The 18,842-nt window shown below is 49.0% G+C and overlaps 1 non-coding gene across 1 annotated transcript; it reads left to right on the plus strand.

The window, feature by feature from the left end:
• The first annotated feature begins 12,500 nt into the window (after nt 1-12,500).
• Nucleotides 12,501-12,573, plus strand: Trnaa-cgc (transfer RNA alanine (anticodon CGC)). Its single transcript has one exon. It is a non-coding gene; the product is annotated as a tRNA-Ala (tRNA).
• Nucleotides 12,574-18,842: the final 6,269 nt, after the last annotated feature.

Raw genomic sequence — 18,842 nt, forward strand, 5'->3', positions numbered from 1 at the left:
GAACTTTAGTGTATATGAACGTGTCCGCGCCTTTGTACTCTGCTCCCTTCACCGCTACAAACCAACCAACCATCGTGTCCGTGCGCATCAGAGTCGCAAAGAAAGGGGAATAGCGCAGTTTGGTCATCCATGGGGCGTAGCTCAGTTCGTAGAGCGTTCGCTTCGTATGTGAAAGGTCCAGGGTTCAAGCTGCGGCGCCTCCATTTTTTGTGGTCAGTGCATTGTAAGTGTTGGTCGCGGCGAACCTAAAGGCACGCAAGATGTTGCAAAGCCAGCGTCACAGACTGATATGATGTATACTGACGTAAGGAGAGCAAGATGTAAGTGTGGGGACCGGCTGTTATCGAGGTGTCATCGAGTGCAGATCTGTCTTAGGTATCACGGCTTAACCTCATTGAAGTCTAGAGGGTGGACAACACGTTCGTCTTACTCAGAGCGGTGTCCGAACTCTATTTTCGACGTTATACGTGCAACTTTCATTGTGGCCAACTACGATTCGATACAGAATGCACGAAACCTGAAAGACACCCTAACGGATACATAGAGAGTAGTGTTTGTCTGCTGGGTAATGGGAGTGCAAGGGTCTGTGTCGTCTATATAGCTGTATGTAGCACCATTAGTCTTCGGGGGAGCGGGCGTAGCTCAGATGGTAGGGCGCTCGCTTAGTATGCGAGAGGTACTGGGATCAATACCCAGTGCCTCCAAAATTTTTAACACACCTACATGCGCACCTTGCCATGCAAGTGGAATAATTCACAGCCAGCAGATGTGTCTAGGAAGATACAAGCGAATGATTAGCATCCACTATTGGCAAGCTTGCTGTTACTAGTGCGCGGTAAGCACCCTCCTCCCACGCCTACACTTAATTTAGAAACAGTACAAGTGTTCCCGTAAGATTCTCAAGCCTATGTCGGAAAGATCTGCCTTGCGCCGAGTTCACTTAAATCCCACTGCACATTCCTATTCTTTGCGTGCTGTCGGCTGCTACTGGTGTTGCTAGTTGTGACTGCTGATAACAGATGCCGTAGCAATCAATGCATGGAGTGAGTTGTATGTTTTGCGATAGTCTGTCTCTGACAAGCAAGCACAGGTGACATAGGTGCGAACACAGGAAGCTTGCAGACCCTCGCTGCCTGCAGACACCGAGCAGCCACACTAGGAGGGCGGCCTAAGCCGTAGGCGAAATGTGCTCATTCGCTTTCGCGCGACGTCGAACTATAAATAATGCTGTCACTAGCGTGAGCGTCGTGGAAAGTCGGAAAAGTCGGCTGCGTGGGTGAGTGCCAAGTTTGGGGAGCGTTTCGTAGTATGCGCAGTGCAATGGAGACGCGGAAACTTGTTGTGGCCCAGTGTTTTGCAGTTGGACGACAAGATTGGTACACAGTAGTAAAGAGCGAGGCACTGAGTTGGCATGAATAACGGAGTGCACAATGTGGCTCGAGATGTGTTTGTTACCTCAGGTGCTGTATGATTGTCGACAAGGAGTGAAAACGGAGCAATTTGTGACGGCTCTTTCAATTTAAGACGTTAAAAACAGACGGAATTTGCATTTGTAATACCAGAGCATCGAAACTACTTGGAACTTTTGTGTATATGAACGTGTCCGCGCCTTTGTAATCTGCTCCCTTCACCGCTACAAACCAACCAACCATCGTGTCCGTGCGCATCAGAGTCGCAAAGAATAGGGAATAGCGGAGTTTGGTCGTGCATGGGGCGTAGCTCAGTTGGTAGAGCGTTCGCCTCGCATGTGAGAGGTCACGGGTTCAAGTCGCGGCGCCTCCATTTTTTTGTGGTTAGTGCTTGGTAAGTGTTGGTCGCGGCGAACCTAAAGGCACCCAAGATGTTGCAAAGCCAGCGTCACAGACTGATATAAAGTATACTGACGTAAGGAGAGCAAGATGTAAGTGTGGGGACCGGCTGTTATCGAGGTGTCATCGAGTGCAGATCTGTCTTAGGTATCACGGCTTAACCTCATTGAAGTCTAGAGGGTGGACAACACGTTCGTCTTACTCAGAGCGGTGTCTGTACTCTATTTTCGACGTTATACGTGCATCTTTCATTGTGGCCAACTACGATTCGATACAGAATTGAACCTAAAGGCACGCAAGATGTTGCAAAGCCAGCGTCACAGACTGATATGATGTATACTGACGTAAGGGGAGCAAGATGTAAGTGTGGGGACCGGCTTTTATCGAGGTGTCATCGAGTGCATATCTGTCTTAGGTATCACGGCTTAACCTCATTGAAGTCTAGAGGGTGGACAACACGTTCGTCTTACTCAGAGCGGTGTCCGAACTCTATTTTCGACATTATACGTACCACTTTCATTGTGGCCAACTACGATTCGATACAGAATGCACGAAACCTGAAAGACACCCTAACATATACATAGAGAGTAGTGTTTGTCTGCTGAATAATGGGAGTGCAAGGGTCTGTGTCGTCTATATGGCTGTATGTAGCACCATTAGTCTTCGGGGGGGCGGGCGTAGCTCAGATGGTAGAGCGCCCGCTTAGTATGCGAGAGGTAATGGGATCAATACCCAGTGCCTCCAGAATTTTTAACACACCTACATGCGCACCATGCCATGCAAGTGGAATGATTCACAGCCAGCAGATGTGTCTAGGAAGATACAAGCGAATGATTAGCATCCACAATTGGCAAGCATGCTGTTATTAGTGCGCGGGAAGCACCCTCCTCCCACGCCTACACTTAATTTAGAAACAGTACAAGTGTTCCCGTAAGATTCTCAAGCCTATGTCGGAAAGATCTGCCTTGCGCCGAGTTCACGTAAATCCCACTGTACATTCCTATTCTTTGCGTGCACTCGGCTGCTACTGGTGTTGCTAGTTGTGACAGCTGATAACTGATGCCGTAGCAATCAATGCATGGAGTGAGTTGCATGTTTTGCGATAGTCTGTCTCTGACAAGCAAGCACAGGTGACATAGGTGCGAACACAGGAAGCTTGCAGGCCCTCGCTGCCTGCAGACACCGAGCAGCCACACTAGGAGGGCGGCTTAAGCCGTAGGCGATATGTGCCACTTTCATTGTTGCCAACTACGATTCGATTCAGAATTGTACCTAAAGGCACGCAAGATGTTGCAAAGCCAGCGTCACAGACTGATATGATGTATACTGACGTAAGGGGAGCAAGATGTAAGTGTGGGGACCGGCTGTTATCGAGGTGTCATCGAGTGCAGAATTGTCTTAGGTATCACGGCTTAACCTCATTGAAGTCTAGAGGGTGGACAACACGTTCGTCTTACTCAGAGCGGTGTCCGAACTCTATTTTCGACATTATACGTACCACTTTCATTGTGGACAACTACGATTCGATACAGAATGCACGAAACCTGAAAGACACCCTAACAGATACATAGAGAGTAGTGTTTGTCTGCTGAATAATGGGAGTGCAAGGGTCTGTGTCGTCTATATGGCTGTATGTAGCACCGTTAATCTTCGGGAGGGCGGGCGTAGCTCAGATGGTAGAGCGCCCGCTTAGTATGCGAGAGGTAATGGGATCAATACCCAGTGCCTCCAGAATTTTTAACACACCTACATGCGCACCTTGCCATGCAAGTGGAATAATTCACAGCCTGCAGATGTGTCTAGGAAGATACAAGCGAATGATTAGCATCCACAATTGGCAAGCATGCTGTTATTAGTGCGCGGGAAGCACCCTCCTCCCACGCCTACACTTAATTTAGAAACAGTACAAGTGTTCCCGTAAGATTCTCAAGCCTATGTCGGAAAGATCTGCCTTGCGCCGAGTTCACGTAAATCCCACTGCACATTCCTATTCTTTGTGTGCAGTCGGCTGCTACTGGTTTTGCTAGTTGTGACTGCTGATAACAGAAGCCGTAGCAATCAATGCATGGAGTGAGTTGTATGTTTTGCGATAGTCAGTCTCTGATAAGCAAGCACAGGTGACATAGGTGCGAACACAGGAACCTTGCAGACCCTCGCTGCTTGCAGACACCGAGCAGCCACACTAGGAGGGCGGCCTAAGCCGTAGGCGAAATGTGCTTATTTGCTTTCGCACGACGTCGAACTATAAATAAAGCTGTCACTAGCGTGAGCGTTGCGTGAGCGTCGTGGAAAGTCGGAAAAGTCGGCTGTGTGGGTGAGTGCCAAGTTTGGGGAGCGTTTCGTAGTATGCGCAGTGCAATGGAGACGCGGAAACTTGTTGTGGCCCAGTGTTTTGCAGTTGGACGACAAGATTGGTACACAGTAGTAAAGAGCAAGGCACTGAGTTTTCATGAATAATGGAGTGCACAATGGGGCTCGAAATGTGTTTGTTACCTCAGGTGCTGTATGATTGTCGACAAGGAGTGAAAACGGAGCAATTTGTGACGGCTCTTTCAATTTAAGACGTTAAAAACAGACGGAATTTGCATTTGTAATACCGGAGCATCGAAACTACTTGGAACTTTTGTGTATATGAACGTGTCCGCGCCTTTGTACTCTGCTCCCTTCACCGCTACAAACCAACCAACCATCGTGTCCGTGCGCATCAGAGTCGCAAAGAATGGGGAATAGCGCAGTATTGTCGTGCATGGGGCGTACTTCATTTGGTAGAGCGTTCGCTTCGTATGTGAAAGGTCCATGGTTCAAGCCGCGGCGCCTCCATTTTTTGTGGTCAGTGCATGGTAAGTGTTGGTCGCGGCGAACCTAAACGCACGCAAGATGTTGCAAAGCCAGCGTCACAGACTGATATGATGTATACTGACGTAAGGGGAGCAAGATGTAAGTGTGGGGACCGGCTGTTATCGAGGTGTCATCGAGTGCAGATCTGTCTTAGGTATCACGGCTTAACCTCATTGAAGTCTAGAGGGTGGACAACACGTTCGTCTTACTCAGAGCGGTGTCCGAACTCTATTTTCGACGTTATACGTGCCACTTTGATTGTGGACAACTACGATTCGTTACAGAATGCACGAAACATGAAAGACACCCTAACAGATACATAGAGAGTAGTGTTTGTCTGCTGAATAATGGGAGTGCAAGGGTCTGTGTCGTCTATATGGCTGTATGTAGCACCATTAGTCGTCGGGGGGGCCGGCGTAGCTCAGATGGTAGAGCGCTCGCTTAGTATGCGAGAGGTACTGGGATCAATACCCAGTGCCCACAGAATTTTTAACACACCTACATGCGCACCTTGCCATGCAAGTGGAATAATTCACAGCCAGCAGATGTGTCTAGGAAGATACAAGCGAATGATTAGCATACACAATTGGATAGCGTGCTGTTATTAGTGCGCGGGAAGCACCCTCCTCCCACGCCTACACTTAATTTAGAAACAGTACAAGTGTTCCCGTAAGATTCTCAAGCCTATGTCGGAAAGATCTGCCTTGCGCTGAGTTCACATAATCCCACTGCACTTTCCTATCCTTTGCTTGCAGTCGGCTGCTACTGGTGTTGCTAGTTGTGACTGCTGATAACTGATGCCGTAGCAATCAATGCATGGAGTGAGTTGTATGTTTTGCGATAGTCTGTCTCTGACAAGCAAGCACAGGTGACATAGGTGCGAACACAGGAGGCTTGCAGACCCTCGCTGCCTGCAGACACCGAGCAGCCACACTAGGAGGGCGGCCTAAGCCGTAGGCGAAATGTGCTTATTTGCTTTCGCGCGACGTCGAACTATAAATAAAGCTGTCACTAGCGTGAGCGTTGCGTGAGCGTCGTGGAAAGTCGGAAAAGTCGGCTGTGTGGGTGAGTGCCAAGTTTGGGGAGCGTTTCGTAGTATGCGCAGTGCAATGGAGACGCGGAAACTTGTTGTGGCCCAGTGTTTTGCAGTTGGACGACAAGATTGGTACACAGTAGTAAAGAGCAAGGCACTGAGTTTTCATGAATAATGGAGTGCACAATGGGGCTCGAGATGTGTTTGTTACCTCAGGTGCTGTATGATTGTCGACAAGGAGTGAAAACGGAGCAATTTGTGACGGCTCTTTCAATTTAAGACGTTAAAAACAGACGGAATTTGCATTTGTAATACCAGAGCATCGAAACTACTTGGAACTTTTGTGTATATGAACGTGTCCGCGCCTTTGTACTCTGCTCCCTTCACCGCTACAAACCAACCAACCATCGTGTCCGTGCGCATCAGAGTCGCAAAGAATGGGGAATAGCGCAGTATGGTCGTGCATGGGGCGTACTTCATTTGGTAGAGCGTTCGCTTCGTATGTGAAAGGTCCAGGGTTCAAGCCGCGGCGCCTCCATTTTTTGTGGTCAGTGCATGGTAAGTGTTGGTCGCGGCGAACCTAAACGCACGCAAGATGTTGCAAAGCCAGCGTCACAGACTGATATGATGTATACTGACGTAAGGGGAGCAAGATGTAAGTGTGGGGACCGGCTGTTATCGAGGTGTCATCGAGTGCAGATCTGTCTTAGGTATCACGGCTTAACCTCATTGAAGTCTAGAGGGTGGACAACACGTTCGTCTTACTCAGAGCGGTGTCCGAACTCTATTTTCGACGTTATACGTGAAACTTTGATTGGGGACAACTACGATTCGATACAGAATGCACGAAACCTGAAAGACACCCTAACAGATACATAGAGAGTAGTGTTTGTCTGCTGAATAATGGGAGTGCAAGGGTCTGTGTCGTCTATATGGCTGTATGTAGCACCATTAGTCGTCGGGGGGGACGGCGTAGCTCAGATGGTAGAGCGCTCGCTTAGTATGCGACAGGTACTGGGATCAATACCCAGTGCCCACAGAATTTTTAACACACCTACATGCGCACCTTCCATGCAAGTGGAATAATTCACAGCCTGCAGATGTGTCTAGGAAGATACAAGCGAATGATTAGCATCCACAATTGGCAAGCGTGCTGTTATTAGTGCGCGGGAAGCACCCTCCTCCCACTCCTACATTTAATTTAGAAACAGTACAAGTGTTCCCGTAAGATTCTCAAGCCTATGTCGGAAAGATCTGCCTTGCGCCGAGTTCACGTAAACCCCACTGCACATTCCTATTCTTTGTGTGCAGTCGGCTGCTACTGGTGTTGCTAGTTGTGACTGCTGATAACAGATGCCGTAGCAATCAATGCATGGAGTGAGTTGTATGTTTTGCGATAGTCTGTCTCTGATAAGCAAGCTCAGGTGACATAGGTGCGAACACAGGAGGCTTGCAGACCCTCGCTGCCTGCAGACACCGAGCAGCCACACTAGGAGGGCGGCCTAAGCCGTAGGCGAAATGTGCTCATTCGCTTTCGCGCGACGTCGAACTATAAATAATGCTGTCACTAGCGTGAGTGTTGCGTGAGCGTCGTGGAAAGTCGGAAAAGTCGGCTGCGTGGGTGAGTGCCAAGTTTGGGGAGCGTTTCGTAGTATGCGCAGTGCAATGGAGACGCGGAAACTTGTTGTGGCCCAGTGTTTTGCAGTTGGACGACAAGATTGGTACACAGTAGTAAAGAGCAAGGCACTGAGTTTTCATGAATAATGGAGTGCACAATGGGGCTCGAGATGTGTTTGTTACCTCAGGTGCTGTATGATTGTCGACAAGGAGTGAAAACGGAGCAATTTGTGACGGCTCTTTCAATTTAAGACGTTAAAAACAGACGGAATTTGCATTTGTAATACCAGAGCATCGAAACTACTTGGAACTTTTGTGTATATGAACGTGTCCGCGCATTTGTACTCTGCTCCCTTCACCGCTACAAACCAACCAACCATCGTGTCCGTGCGCATCAGAGTCGCAAAGAATGGGGAATAGCGCAGTATGGTCGTGCATGGGGCGTACTTCATTTCGTAGAGCGTTCGCTTCGTATGTGAAAGGTCCAGGGTTCAAGCCGCGGCGCCTCCATTTTTTGTGGTCAGTGCATGGTAAGTGTTGGTCGCGGCGAACCTAAACGCACGCAAGATGTTGCAAAGCCAGCGTCACAGACTGATATGATGTATACTGACGTAAGGGGAGCAAGATGTAAGTGTGGGGACCGGCTGTTATCGAGGTGTCATCGAGTGCAGATCTGTCTTAGGTATCACGGCTTAACCTCATTGAAGTCTAGAGGGTGGACAACACGTTCGTCTTACTCAGAGCGGTGTCCGAACTCTATTTTCGACGTTATACGTGAAACTTTGATTGGGGACAACTACGATTCGATACAGAATGCACGAAACCTGAAAGACACCCTAACAGATACATAGAGAGTAGTGTTTGTCTGCTGAATAATGGGAGTGCAAGGGTCTGTGTCGTCTATATGGCTGTATGTAGCACCATTAGTCGTCGGGGGGGCCGGCGTAGCTCAGCTGGTAGAGCGCTCGCTTAGTATGCGAGAGGTACTGGGATCAATACCCAGTGCCCACAGAATTTTTAACACACCTACATGCGCACCTTCCATGCAAGTGGAATAATTCACAGCCTGCAGATGTGTCTAGGAAGATACAAGCGAATGATTAGCATCCACAATTGGCAAGCGTGCTGTTATTAGTGCGCGGGAAGCACCCTCCTCCCACTCCTACACTTAATTTAGAAACAGTACAAGTGTTCCCGTAAGATTCTCAAGCCTATGTCGGAAAGATCTGCCTTGCGCCGAGTTCACGTAAATCCCACTGCACATTCCTATTCTTTGTGTGCAGTCGGCTGCTACTGGTGTTGCTAGTTGTGACTGCTGATAACAGATGCCGTAGCAATCAATGCATGGAGTGAGTTGTATGTTTTGCGATAGTCTGTCTCTGATAAGCAAGCACAGGTGACATAGGTGCGAACACAGGAGGCTTGCAGACCCTCGCTGCCTGCAGACACCGAGCAGCCACACTAGGAGGGCGGCCTAAGCCGTAGGCGAAATGTGCTCATTCGCTTTCGCGCGACGTCGAACTATAAATAATGCTGTCACTAGCGTGAGCGTTGCGTGAGCGTCGTGGAAAGTCGGAAAAGTCGGCTGCGTGGGTGAGTGCCAAGTTTGGGGAGCGTTTCGTAGTATTCGCAGTGCAATGGAGACGCGGAAACTTGTTGTGGCCCAGTGTTTTGCAGTTGGACGACAAGATTGGTACACAGTAGTAAAGAGCAAGGCACTGAGTTTTCATGAATAATGGAGTGCACAATGGGGCTCGAGATGTGTTTGTTACCTCAGGTGCTGTATGATTGTCGACAAGGAGTGAAAACGGAGCAATTTGTGACGGCTCTTTCAATTTAAGACGTTAAAAACAGACGGAATTTGCATTTGTAATACCGGAGCATCGAAACTACTTGGAACTTTTGTGTATATGAACGTGTCCGCGCCTTTGTACTCTGCTCCCTTCACCGCTACAAACCAACCAACCATCGTGTCCGTGCGCATCAGAGTCGCAAAGAATGGGGAATAGCGCAGTATGGTCGTGCATGGGGCGTACTTCATTTCGTAGAGCGTTCGCTTCGTATGTGAAAGGTCCAGGGTTCAAGCCGCGGCGCCTCCATTTTTTGTGGTCAGTGCATGGTAAGTGTTGGTCGCGGCGAACCTAAACGCACGCAAGATGTTGCAAAGCCAGCGTCACAGACTGATATGATGTATACTGACGTAAGGGGAGCAAGATGTAAGTGTGGGGACCGGCTGTTATCGAGGTGTCATCGAGTACAGATCTGTCTTAGGTATCACGGCTTAACCTCATTGAAGTCTAGAGGGTGGACAACACGTTCGTCTTACTCAGAGCGGTGTCCGAACTCTATTTTCGACGTTATACGTGAAACTTTGATTGGGGACAACTACGATTCGATACAGAATGCACGAAACCTGAAAGACACCCTAACAGATACATAGAGAGTAGAGTTTGTCTGCTGAATAATGGGAGTGCAAGGGTCTGTGTCGTCTATATGGCTGTATGTAGCACCATTAGTCGTCGGGGGGGCCGGCGTAGCTCAGATGGTAGAGCGCTCGCTTAGTATGCGAGAGGTACTGGGATCAATACCCAGTGCCCACAGAATTTTTAACACACCTACATGCGCACCTTCCATGCAAGTGGAATAATTCACAGCCTGCAGATGTGTCTAGGAAGATACAAGCGAATGATTAGCATCCACAATTGGCAAGCGTGCTGTTATTAGTGCGCGGGAAGCACCCTCCTCCCACTCCTACACTTAATTTAGAAACAGTACAAGTGTTCCCGTAAGATTCTCAAGCCTATGTCGGAAAGATCTGCCTTGCGCCGAGTTCACGTAAATCCCACTGCACATTCCTATTCTTTGTGTGCAGTCGGCTGCTACTGGTGTTGCTAGTTGTGACTGCTGATAACAGATGCCGTAGCAATCAATGCATGGAGTGAGTTGTATGTTTTGCGATAGTCTGTCTCTGATAAGCAAGCACAGGTGACATAGGTGCGAACACAGGAGGCTTGCAGACCCTCGCTGCCTGCAGACACCGAGCAGCCACACTAGGAGGGCGGCCTAAGCCGTAGGCGAAATGTGCTCATTCGCTTTCGCGCGACGTCGAACTATAAATAATGCTGTCACTAGCGTGAGCGTTGCGTGAGCGTCGTGGAAAGTCGGAAAAGTCGGCTGCGTGGGTGAGTGCCAAGTTTGGGGAGCGTTTCGTAGTATGCGCAGTGCAATGGAGACGCGGAAACTTGTTGTGGCCCAGTGTTTTGCAGTTGGACGACAATATTGGTACACAGTAGTAAAGAGCAAGGCACTGAGTTTTCATGAATAATGGAGTGCACAATGGGGCTCGAGATGTGTTTGTTACCTCAGGTGCTGTATGATTGTCGACAAGGAGTGAAAACGGAGCAATTTGTGACGGCTCTTTCAATTTAAGACGTTAAAAACAGACGGAATTTGCATTTGTAATACCGGAGCATCGAAACTACTTGGAACTTTTGTGTATATGAACGTGTCCGCGCCTTTGTACTCTGCTCCCTTCACCGCTACAAACCAACCAACCATCGTGTCCGTGCGCATCAGAGTCGCAAAGAATGGGGAATAGCGCAGTATGGTCGTGCATGGGGCGTACTTCATTTCGTAGAGCGTTCGCTTCGTATGTGAAAGGTCCAGGGTTCAAGCCGCGGCGCCTCCATTTTTTGTGGTCAGTGCGTGGTAAGTGTTGGTCGCGGCGAACCTAAACGCACGCAAGATGTTGCAAAGCCAGCGTCACAGACTGATATGATGTATACTGACGTAAGGGGAGCAAGATGTAAGTGTGGGGACCGGCTGTTATCGAGGTGTCATCGAGTGCAGATCTGTCTTAGGTATCACGGCTTAACCTCATTGAAGTCTAGAGGGTGGACAACACGTTCGTCTTACTCAGAGCGGTGTCCGAACTCTATTTTCGACGTTATACGTGAAACTTTGATTGTGGACAACTACGATTCGATACAGAATGCACGAAACCTGAAAGACACCCTAAGAGATACATAGAGAGTAGTGTTTGTCTGCTGAATAATGGGAGTGCAAGGGTCTGTGTCGTCTATATGGCTGTATGTAGCACCATTAGTCGCCGGGGGGCCGGCGTAGCTCAGATGGTAGAGCGCTCGCTTAGTATGCGAGAGGTACTGGGATCAATACCCAGTGCCCACAGAATTTTTAACACACCTACATGCGCACCTTGCCATGCAAGTGGAATAATTCACAGCCTGCAGATGTGTCTAGGAAAATACAAGCGAATGATTAGCATCCACAATTGGCAAGCGTGCTGTTATTAGTGCGCGGGAAGCACCCTCCTCCCACTCCTACACTTAATTTAGAAACAGTACAAGTGTTCCCGTAAGATTCTCAAGCCTATGTCGGAAAGATCTGCCTTGCGCCGAGTTCACGTAAATCCCACTGCACATTCCTATTCTTTGTGTGCAGTCGGCTGCTACTGGTGTTGCTAGTTGTGACTGCTGATAACAGATGCCGTAGCAATCAATGCATGGAGTGAGTTGTATGTTTTGCGATAGTCTGTCTCTGATAAGCAAGCACAGGTGACATAGGTGCGAACACAGGAGGCTTGCAGACCCTCGCTGCCTGCAGACACCGAGCAGCCACACTAGGAGGGCGGCCTAAGCCGTAGGCGAAATGTGCTCATTCGCTTTCGCGCGACGTCGAACTATAAATAATGCTGTCACTAGCGTGAGCGTTGCGTGAGCGTCGTGGAAAGTCGGAAAAGTCGGCTGCGTGGGTGAGTGCCAAGTTTGGGGAGCGTTTCGTAGTATGCGCAGTGCAATGGAGACGCGGAAACTTGTTGTGGCCCAGTGTTTTGCAGTTGGACGACAAGATTGGTACACAGTAGTAAAGAGCGGGGCACTGAGTTGGCATGAAGAATGGTGTGCACAATGGGGCTCGAGATGTGTTTGTTACCTCAGGTGCTGTATGACTGTCGACAAGGAGTGAAAACGGAGCAATTTGTGACGGCTCTTTCAATTTAAGACGATAAAAACAGACGGAATTTGCATTTGTAATACCAGAGCATCGAAACTACTTGGAACTTTTGTGTATATGAACGTGTCCGCGCCTTTGTACTCTGCTCCCTTCACCGCTACAAACCAACCAACCATCGTGTCCGTGCGCATCTGAGTCGCAAAGAATGTGGAATAGCGCAGTTTGGTCGTGCATGGGGCGTAGCTCAGTTGGTAGAGCGTTCGCTTCGCATGTGAAAGGTGCAGGGTTCAATCCGCGGCGCCTCAATTTTTTGTGGTCAGTGCATTGTAAGTGTTGCTCGCGGCGAACCTAAAGGCACGCAAGATGTTGCAAAGCCAGCGTCACAGACTGATATGATGTATACTGACGTAAGGGGAGCAAGATGTATGTGTGGGGACCGGCTGTTATCGAGGTGTCATCGAGTGCAGATCTGTCTTAGGTATCACGGCTTAACCTCATTGAAGTCTAGAGGGTGGACAACACGTTCGTCTTACTCAGAGCGGTGTCCGAACTCTATTTTCGACGCTATACGTACCACTTTCATTGTGGCCAACTACGATTCGATACAGAATGCACGAAATCTGAAAGACACCCTAACAGATACATAGAGAGTAGTGTTTGTCTGCTGAATAATGGGAGTGCAAGGGTCTGTGTCGTCTATATGGCTGTATGTAACACCATTAGTCTTCGGGGCGGCGGGCGTAGCTCAGATGGTACAGCGCCCGCTTAGTTTGCGAGAGGTACTGGGATCAATACCCAGTGCCTCCAGAATTTTTAACACACCTACATGCGCACCTTGCCATGCAAGTGGAATAATTCACAGCCAGCAGATGTGTCTAGGAAGATACAAGCGAATGATTAGCATCCACAATTGGCAAGCGTGCTGTTATTAGTGCGCGGGAAGCACCCTCCTCCCACGCCTACACTTAATTTAGAAACAGTACAAGTGTTCCCGTAAGATTCTCAAGCCTATGTCGGAAAGATCTGCCTTGCGCCGAGTTCACGTAAATCCCACTGCACATTCCTATTCTTTGCTTGCAGTCGGCTGCTACTGGTGTTGCAAGTTGTGACTGTTGATAACAGATGCCGTAGCAATCAATGCATGGAGTGAGTTGTATGTTTTGCGATAGTCTGTCTCTGACAAGCAAGCACAGGTGACATAGGTACGAACACAGGAAGCTTGCAGACCCTCGCTGCCTGCAGACAACGAGCAGCCACACTAGGAGGGAAGCCTAAGCCGTAGGCGAAATGTGCTCATTCGCTTTGGCGCGACGTCGAACTATAAATAATGCTGTTACTAGCGTGGGCGTCGTGGAATGTCGGAAAAGTCGGTTGCGTGGGTGAGTGCCAAGTTTGGGGAGCGTTTCGTAGTATGCGCAGTGCAATGGAGACGCGGAAACTTGTTGTGGCCCAATGTTTTGCAGTTGGACGACAAGTTTTGTACACAGTAGTAAAGAGCGAGGCACTGATTTCGCATGAATAATGGAGTGCACAATGGGGCTCGAGATGTGTTTTTTACCTCAGGTGCTGTATGATTGTCGACAAGGAGTGAAAACGGAGCAATTTGTGACGGCTCTTTCAATTTAAGACGTTAAAAACAGACGGAATTTGCATTTGTAATACCAGAGCATCGAAACTACTTGGAACTTTTGTGTACATGAACGTGTCCGCGCCTTTGTACTCTGCTCCCTTCACCGCTACAAACCAACCAACCATCGTGTCCGTGCGCATCAGAGTCGCAAAGAATGGGGAATAGCGCAGTTTGGTCGTGCATGTGGCGTAGCTCAGTTGGTAGAGCGTTCGCTTCGCATGTGAAAGGTGCAGGGTTTAAGCCGCGGCGCCTCCATTTTTTGTGGTCAGTGCATGGTAAGTGTTGGTCGCGGCGAACCTAAAGGCACGCAAGATGTTCCAAAGCCAGCGTCACAGACTGATATGATGTATACTGACGTAAGGAGAGCAAGATGTAAGTGTGGGGACCGGCTGTTATCGAGGTGTCATCGAGTGCAGATCTGTCTTAGGTATCACGGCTTAACGTCATTGAAGTCTAGAGGGTGGACAACACGTTCGTCTTACTCAGAGCGGTGTCCGAACTCTATTTTCGACGTTCTACGTGACACTTTCATTGTGGCGAAATACGATTCGATACAGAACGCACGAAACCTGCAAAACACCCTGACAGATATATAGAGAGTAGTGTTTGTCTGCTGAATAATGGGAGTGCAAGGGTCTGTGTCGTCTATATGGGTGTATGTAGCACCATTAGTCTTTGGAGGGGGGGGGGGGGGGTAAGCCGGGCGTAGCTCAGATGGTAGAGCGATCGCTTTGTATGCGAGAGGTACTGGTATCAATACCCAGTGCCTCCAGAATTTTTAACACACCTACATGCGCACCTTGCCATGCAAGTGGAATAACTCACAGCCAGCAGATGTGTCTAGGAAGATACAAGCGAATGATTAGCATCCACAATTGGCAAGCGTGCTGTTATTAGTGCGTGGGAAGCACCCTCCTCCCAGGCCTACACTTAATTTAGAAACAGTACAAGTGTTCCCGTAAGATTCTCAAGCCTATGTCGGAAAGATCTGCCTTGCGCCGAGTTCACGTAAATCCCACTGCACATTCCTATTCTTTGCGTGCAGTCGGCTGCTACTGGTGTTGCTACTTGTGACTGCTGATAACAAATGCCGTAGCAATCAATTCATGGAGTGAGTTGTATGTTTTGCGATAGTCTGTCTCTGTCAAGCAAGCACAGGTGACATAGGTGCGAACACAGGAAGCTTGCAGACCCTCGCTGCCTGCAGACACCGAGCGGCCACACTAGGAGGGCGGCCTAAGCCGTAGGCGAAATGTGCTCATTCGCTTTGGCGCGACGTCGAACTATAAGTAATGCTGTCACTAGCGTGAGCGTCGTGGAATGTCGGAAATGTCGGCTGCGTGGGTGAGTGCCAAGTTTGGGGAGCGTTTCGTAGTATGCGCAGTGCAATGGAGACGCGGAAACTTGTTGTGGCCCAATGTTTTGCAGTTGGACGACAAGTTTTGTACACAGTAGTAAAGAGCGAGGCACTGATTTCGCATGAATAATGGAGTGCACAATGGGGCTCGAGATGTGTTTTTTACCTCAGGTGCTGTATGATTGTCGACAAGGAGTGAAAACGGAGCAATTTGTGACGGCTCTTTCAATTTAAGACGTTAAAAACAGATGGAATTTGCATTTGTAATACCAGAGCATCGAAACTACTTGGAACTTTTGTGTATATGAACGTGTCCGCGCCTTTGTACTCTGCTCCCTTCACCGCTACAAACCAACCAACCATCGTGTCCGTGCGCATCAGAGTCGCAAAGAATGGGGAATAGCGCAGTTTGGTCGTGCATGTGGCGTAGCTCAGTTGGTAGAGCGTTCGCTTCGCATGTGAAAGGTGCAGGGTTTAAGCCGCGGCGCCTCCATTTTTTGTGGTCAGTGTATGGTAAGTGTTGTTCGCGGCGAACCTAAAGGCACGCAAGATGTTGCAAAGCCAGCGTCACAGACTGATGTGATGTATACTGACGTAAGGAGAGCAAGATGTAAGTGTGGGGACCGGCTGTTATCGAGGTGTCATCGATTGCAGATCTGTCTTAGGTATCACGGCTTAACCTCATTGAAGTCTAGAGGGTGGACAACACGTTCGTCTTACTGAGAGCGGTGTCCGAACTCTATTTTCGACGTTATACGTGCCACTTTGATTGTGGACAACTACGATTCGATACAGAATGCACGAAACCTGAAAGACACCCTAAGAGATACATAGAGAGTAGTGTTTGTCTGCTGAATAATGGGAGTGCAAGGGTCTGTGTCGTCTATATGGCTGTATGTAGCACCATTAGTCGTCGGGAGGGGGGTGGTGGGCGTAGCTCAGATGGTAGAGCGCTCGCTTAGTACGCGAGAGTTACTGGGATCAATACCCAGTGCCTCCAGAATTTTTAACACACCTACATGCGCACCTTACCATGCAAGTGGAATAATTCACAGCCAGCAGATGTGTCTAGGAAGATACAAGCGAATGATTAGCATCCACAATTGGCAAGCGTGCTGTTATTAGTGCGCGGGAAGCACCCTCCTCCAACGCCTACACTTAATTTAGAAACAGTACAAGTGTTCCCGTAAGATTCTCAATCCTATGTCGGAAAGATCTGCCTTGCGCTGAGTTCACGTAAATCCCACTGCACATTCCTATTCTTTGCGTGCAGTCGGCTGCTACTGGTGTTGCTAGTTGTGACTGCTGATAACAGATGCCGTAGCAATCAATTCATGGAGTGAGTTGTATGTTTTGCGATAGTCTGTCTCTGACAAGCAAGCACAGGTGACATAGGTGCGAACACAGGAAGCTTGCAGACCCTCGCTGCCTGCAGACACCGAGCAGCCACACTAGGAGGGCGGCCTAAGCCGTAGGCGAAATGTGCTCATTCGCTTTGGCGCGACGTCGAACTATAAATAATGCTGTCACTAGCGTGAGCGTCGTGGAATGTCGGAAAAGTCGGCTGCGTGGGTGAGTGCCAAGTTTGGGGAGCGTTTCGTAGTATGCGCAGTGCAATGGAGACGCGGAAACTTGTTGTGGGCCAGAGTTTTGCAGTTGGCCGACAAGATTGGTACACAGTAGTAAAGAGCGAGTTACTGAGTTGGCATGAATAATGGAGTGCACAATGGGGCTCGAGATGTGTTTGTTACCTCAGGTGCTGTATGATTGTCGACAAGGAGTGAAAACGGAGCCATTTGTGACGGCTCTTTCAATTTAGGACGTTAAAAACAGACGGAATTTGCATTTGTAATACCAGAGCATCGAAACTACTTGGAACTTTTGTGTATATGAACGTGTCCGCGCCTTTGTACTCTGCTCCCTTCACCGCTACAAACCAACCAACCATCGTGTCCGTGCGCATCAGAGTCGCAAAGAATGGGGAATAGCGCAGTTTGGTCATGCATGGGGCGTAGCTGAGTTGGTAGAGCGTTCGCTTCGCATGTGAAAGGTCCAGGGTTCAAGCTGCGGCGTCTCCATTTTTTGTGGTCAGTGCATGGTAAGTGTTGGTCGCGGCGAACCTAAAGGCACGCAAGATGTTGCAAAGCCAGCGTCACAGACTGATATGATGTATACTGACGTAAGGAGAGCAAGATATAAGTGTGGGGACCGGCTGTTATCGAGGTGTCATCGAGTGCAGATCTGTCTTAGGTATCACGGCTTAACCTCATTGAAGTCTAGAGGGTGGACAACACGTTCGTCTTACTCAGAGCGGTGTCCGAACTCTATTTTCGACGTTATACGTGCCACTTTGATTGTGGACAACTACGATTCGATACAGAATGCACGAAACCTGAAAGACACCCTAACAGATACATAGAGAGTAGTGTTTGTCTGCTGAATAATGGGAGTGCAAGGGCCTGTGTCGTCTATATGGCTGTATGTAGCACCATTAGTCTTCGGGGGGGCGGTCGTAGCTCAGATGGTAGAGCGCTCGCTTTGAATGCGAGAGGTACTGCGATCAATACCCAGTGCCTCCAGAATTTTTAACACACCTACATGCGCACCCTGCCATGCAAGTGGAATAACTCACAGCCAGGAGATGTGTCTAGGAAGATACAAGCGAATGATTAGCATCCACAATTGGCAAGCGTGCTGTTATTAGTGCGCGGGAAGCACCCTCCTCACACGCCTACACTTAATTTAGAAACAGTTCAAGTGTTCCCGTAAGATTCTCAAGCCTATGTCGGAAAGATCTGCCTTGCGCCGAGTTCACGTAAATCCCACTGCAAATTCCTATTCTTTGCGTGCAGTCGGCTGCTACTGGTGTTGCTAGTTGTGACTGCTGATAACAGATGCCGTAGCAATCAATTCATGGAGTGAGTTGTATGTTTTGCGATAGTCTGTCTCTGACAAGCAAGCACAGGTGACATAGGTGCGAACACAGGAAGCTTGCAGCCCCTCGCTGCCTGCAGACACCGAGCAGCCACACTAGGAGGGAGGCCTAAGCCGTAGGCGAAATGTGCTCATTCGCTTTGGCGCGACGTCGAACTATAAATAATGCTGTCACTAGCGTGATCGTCGTGGAAAGTCGGAAAAGTCGGCTGCGTGGGTGAGTGCCAAGTTTGGGGAGCGTTTCGTAGTATGCGCAGTGCAATGGAGACGCGGAAACTTGTTGTGGCCCAATGTTTTGCAGTTGGACGACAAGATTGGTACACAGTAGTAAAGAGCGAGGCACTGAGTTCGCATGAATAATGGAGTGCACAATGGGGCTCGAGATGTGTTTTTTACCTCAGGTGCTGTATGATTGTCGACAAGGAGTGAAAACGGAGCAATTTGTGACGGCTCTTTCAATTTAAGACGTTAAAAACAGACGGAATTTGCGTTTGTAATACCAGAGCATCGAAACTACTTGGAACTTTTGTGTATATGAACGTGTCCGCGCCTTTGTACTCTGCTCCCTTCACCGCTACAAACCAACCAACCATCGTGTCCGTGCGCATCAGAGTCGCAAAGAATGGGGAATAGCGCAGTTTGGTCGTGCATGGG

This window comes from Schistocerca gregaria, chromosome 10 (assembly GCF_023897955.1).
Source record: "Schistocerca gregaria isolate iqSchGreg1 chromosome 10, iqSchGreg1.2, whole genome shotgun sequence".
Taxonomy (NCBI): Eukaryota; Metazoa; Arthropoda; class Insecta; order Orthoptera; family Acrididae; genus Schistocerca; species Schistocerca gregaria.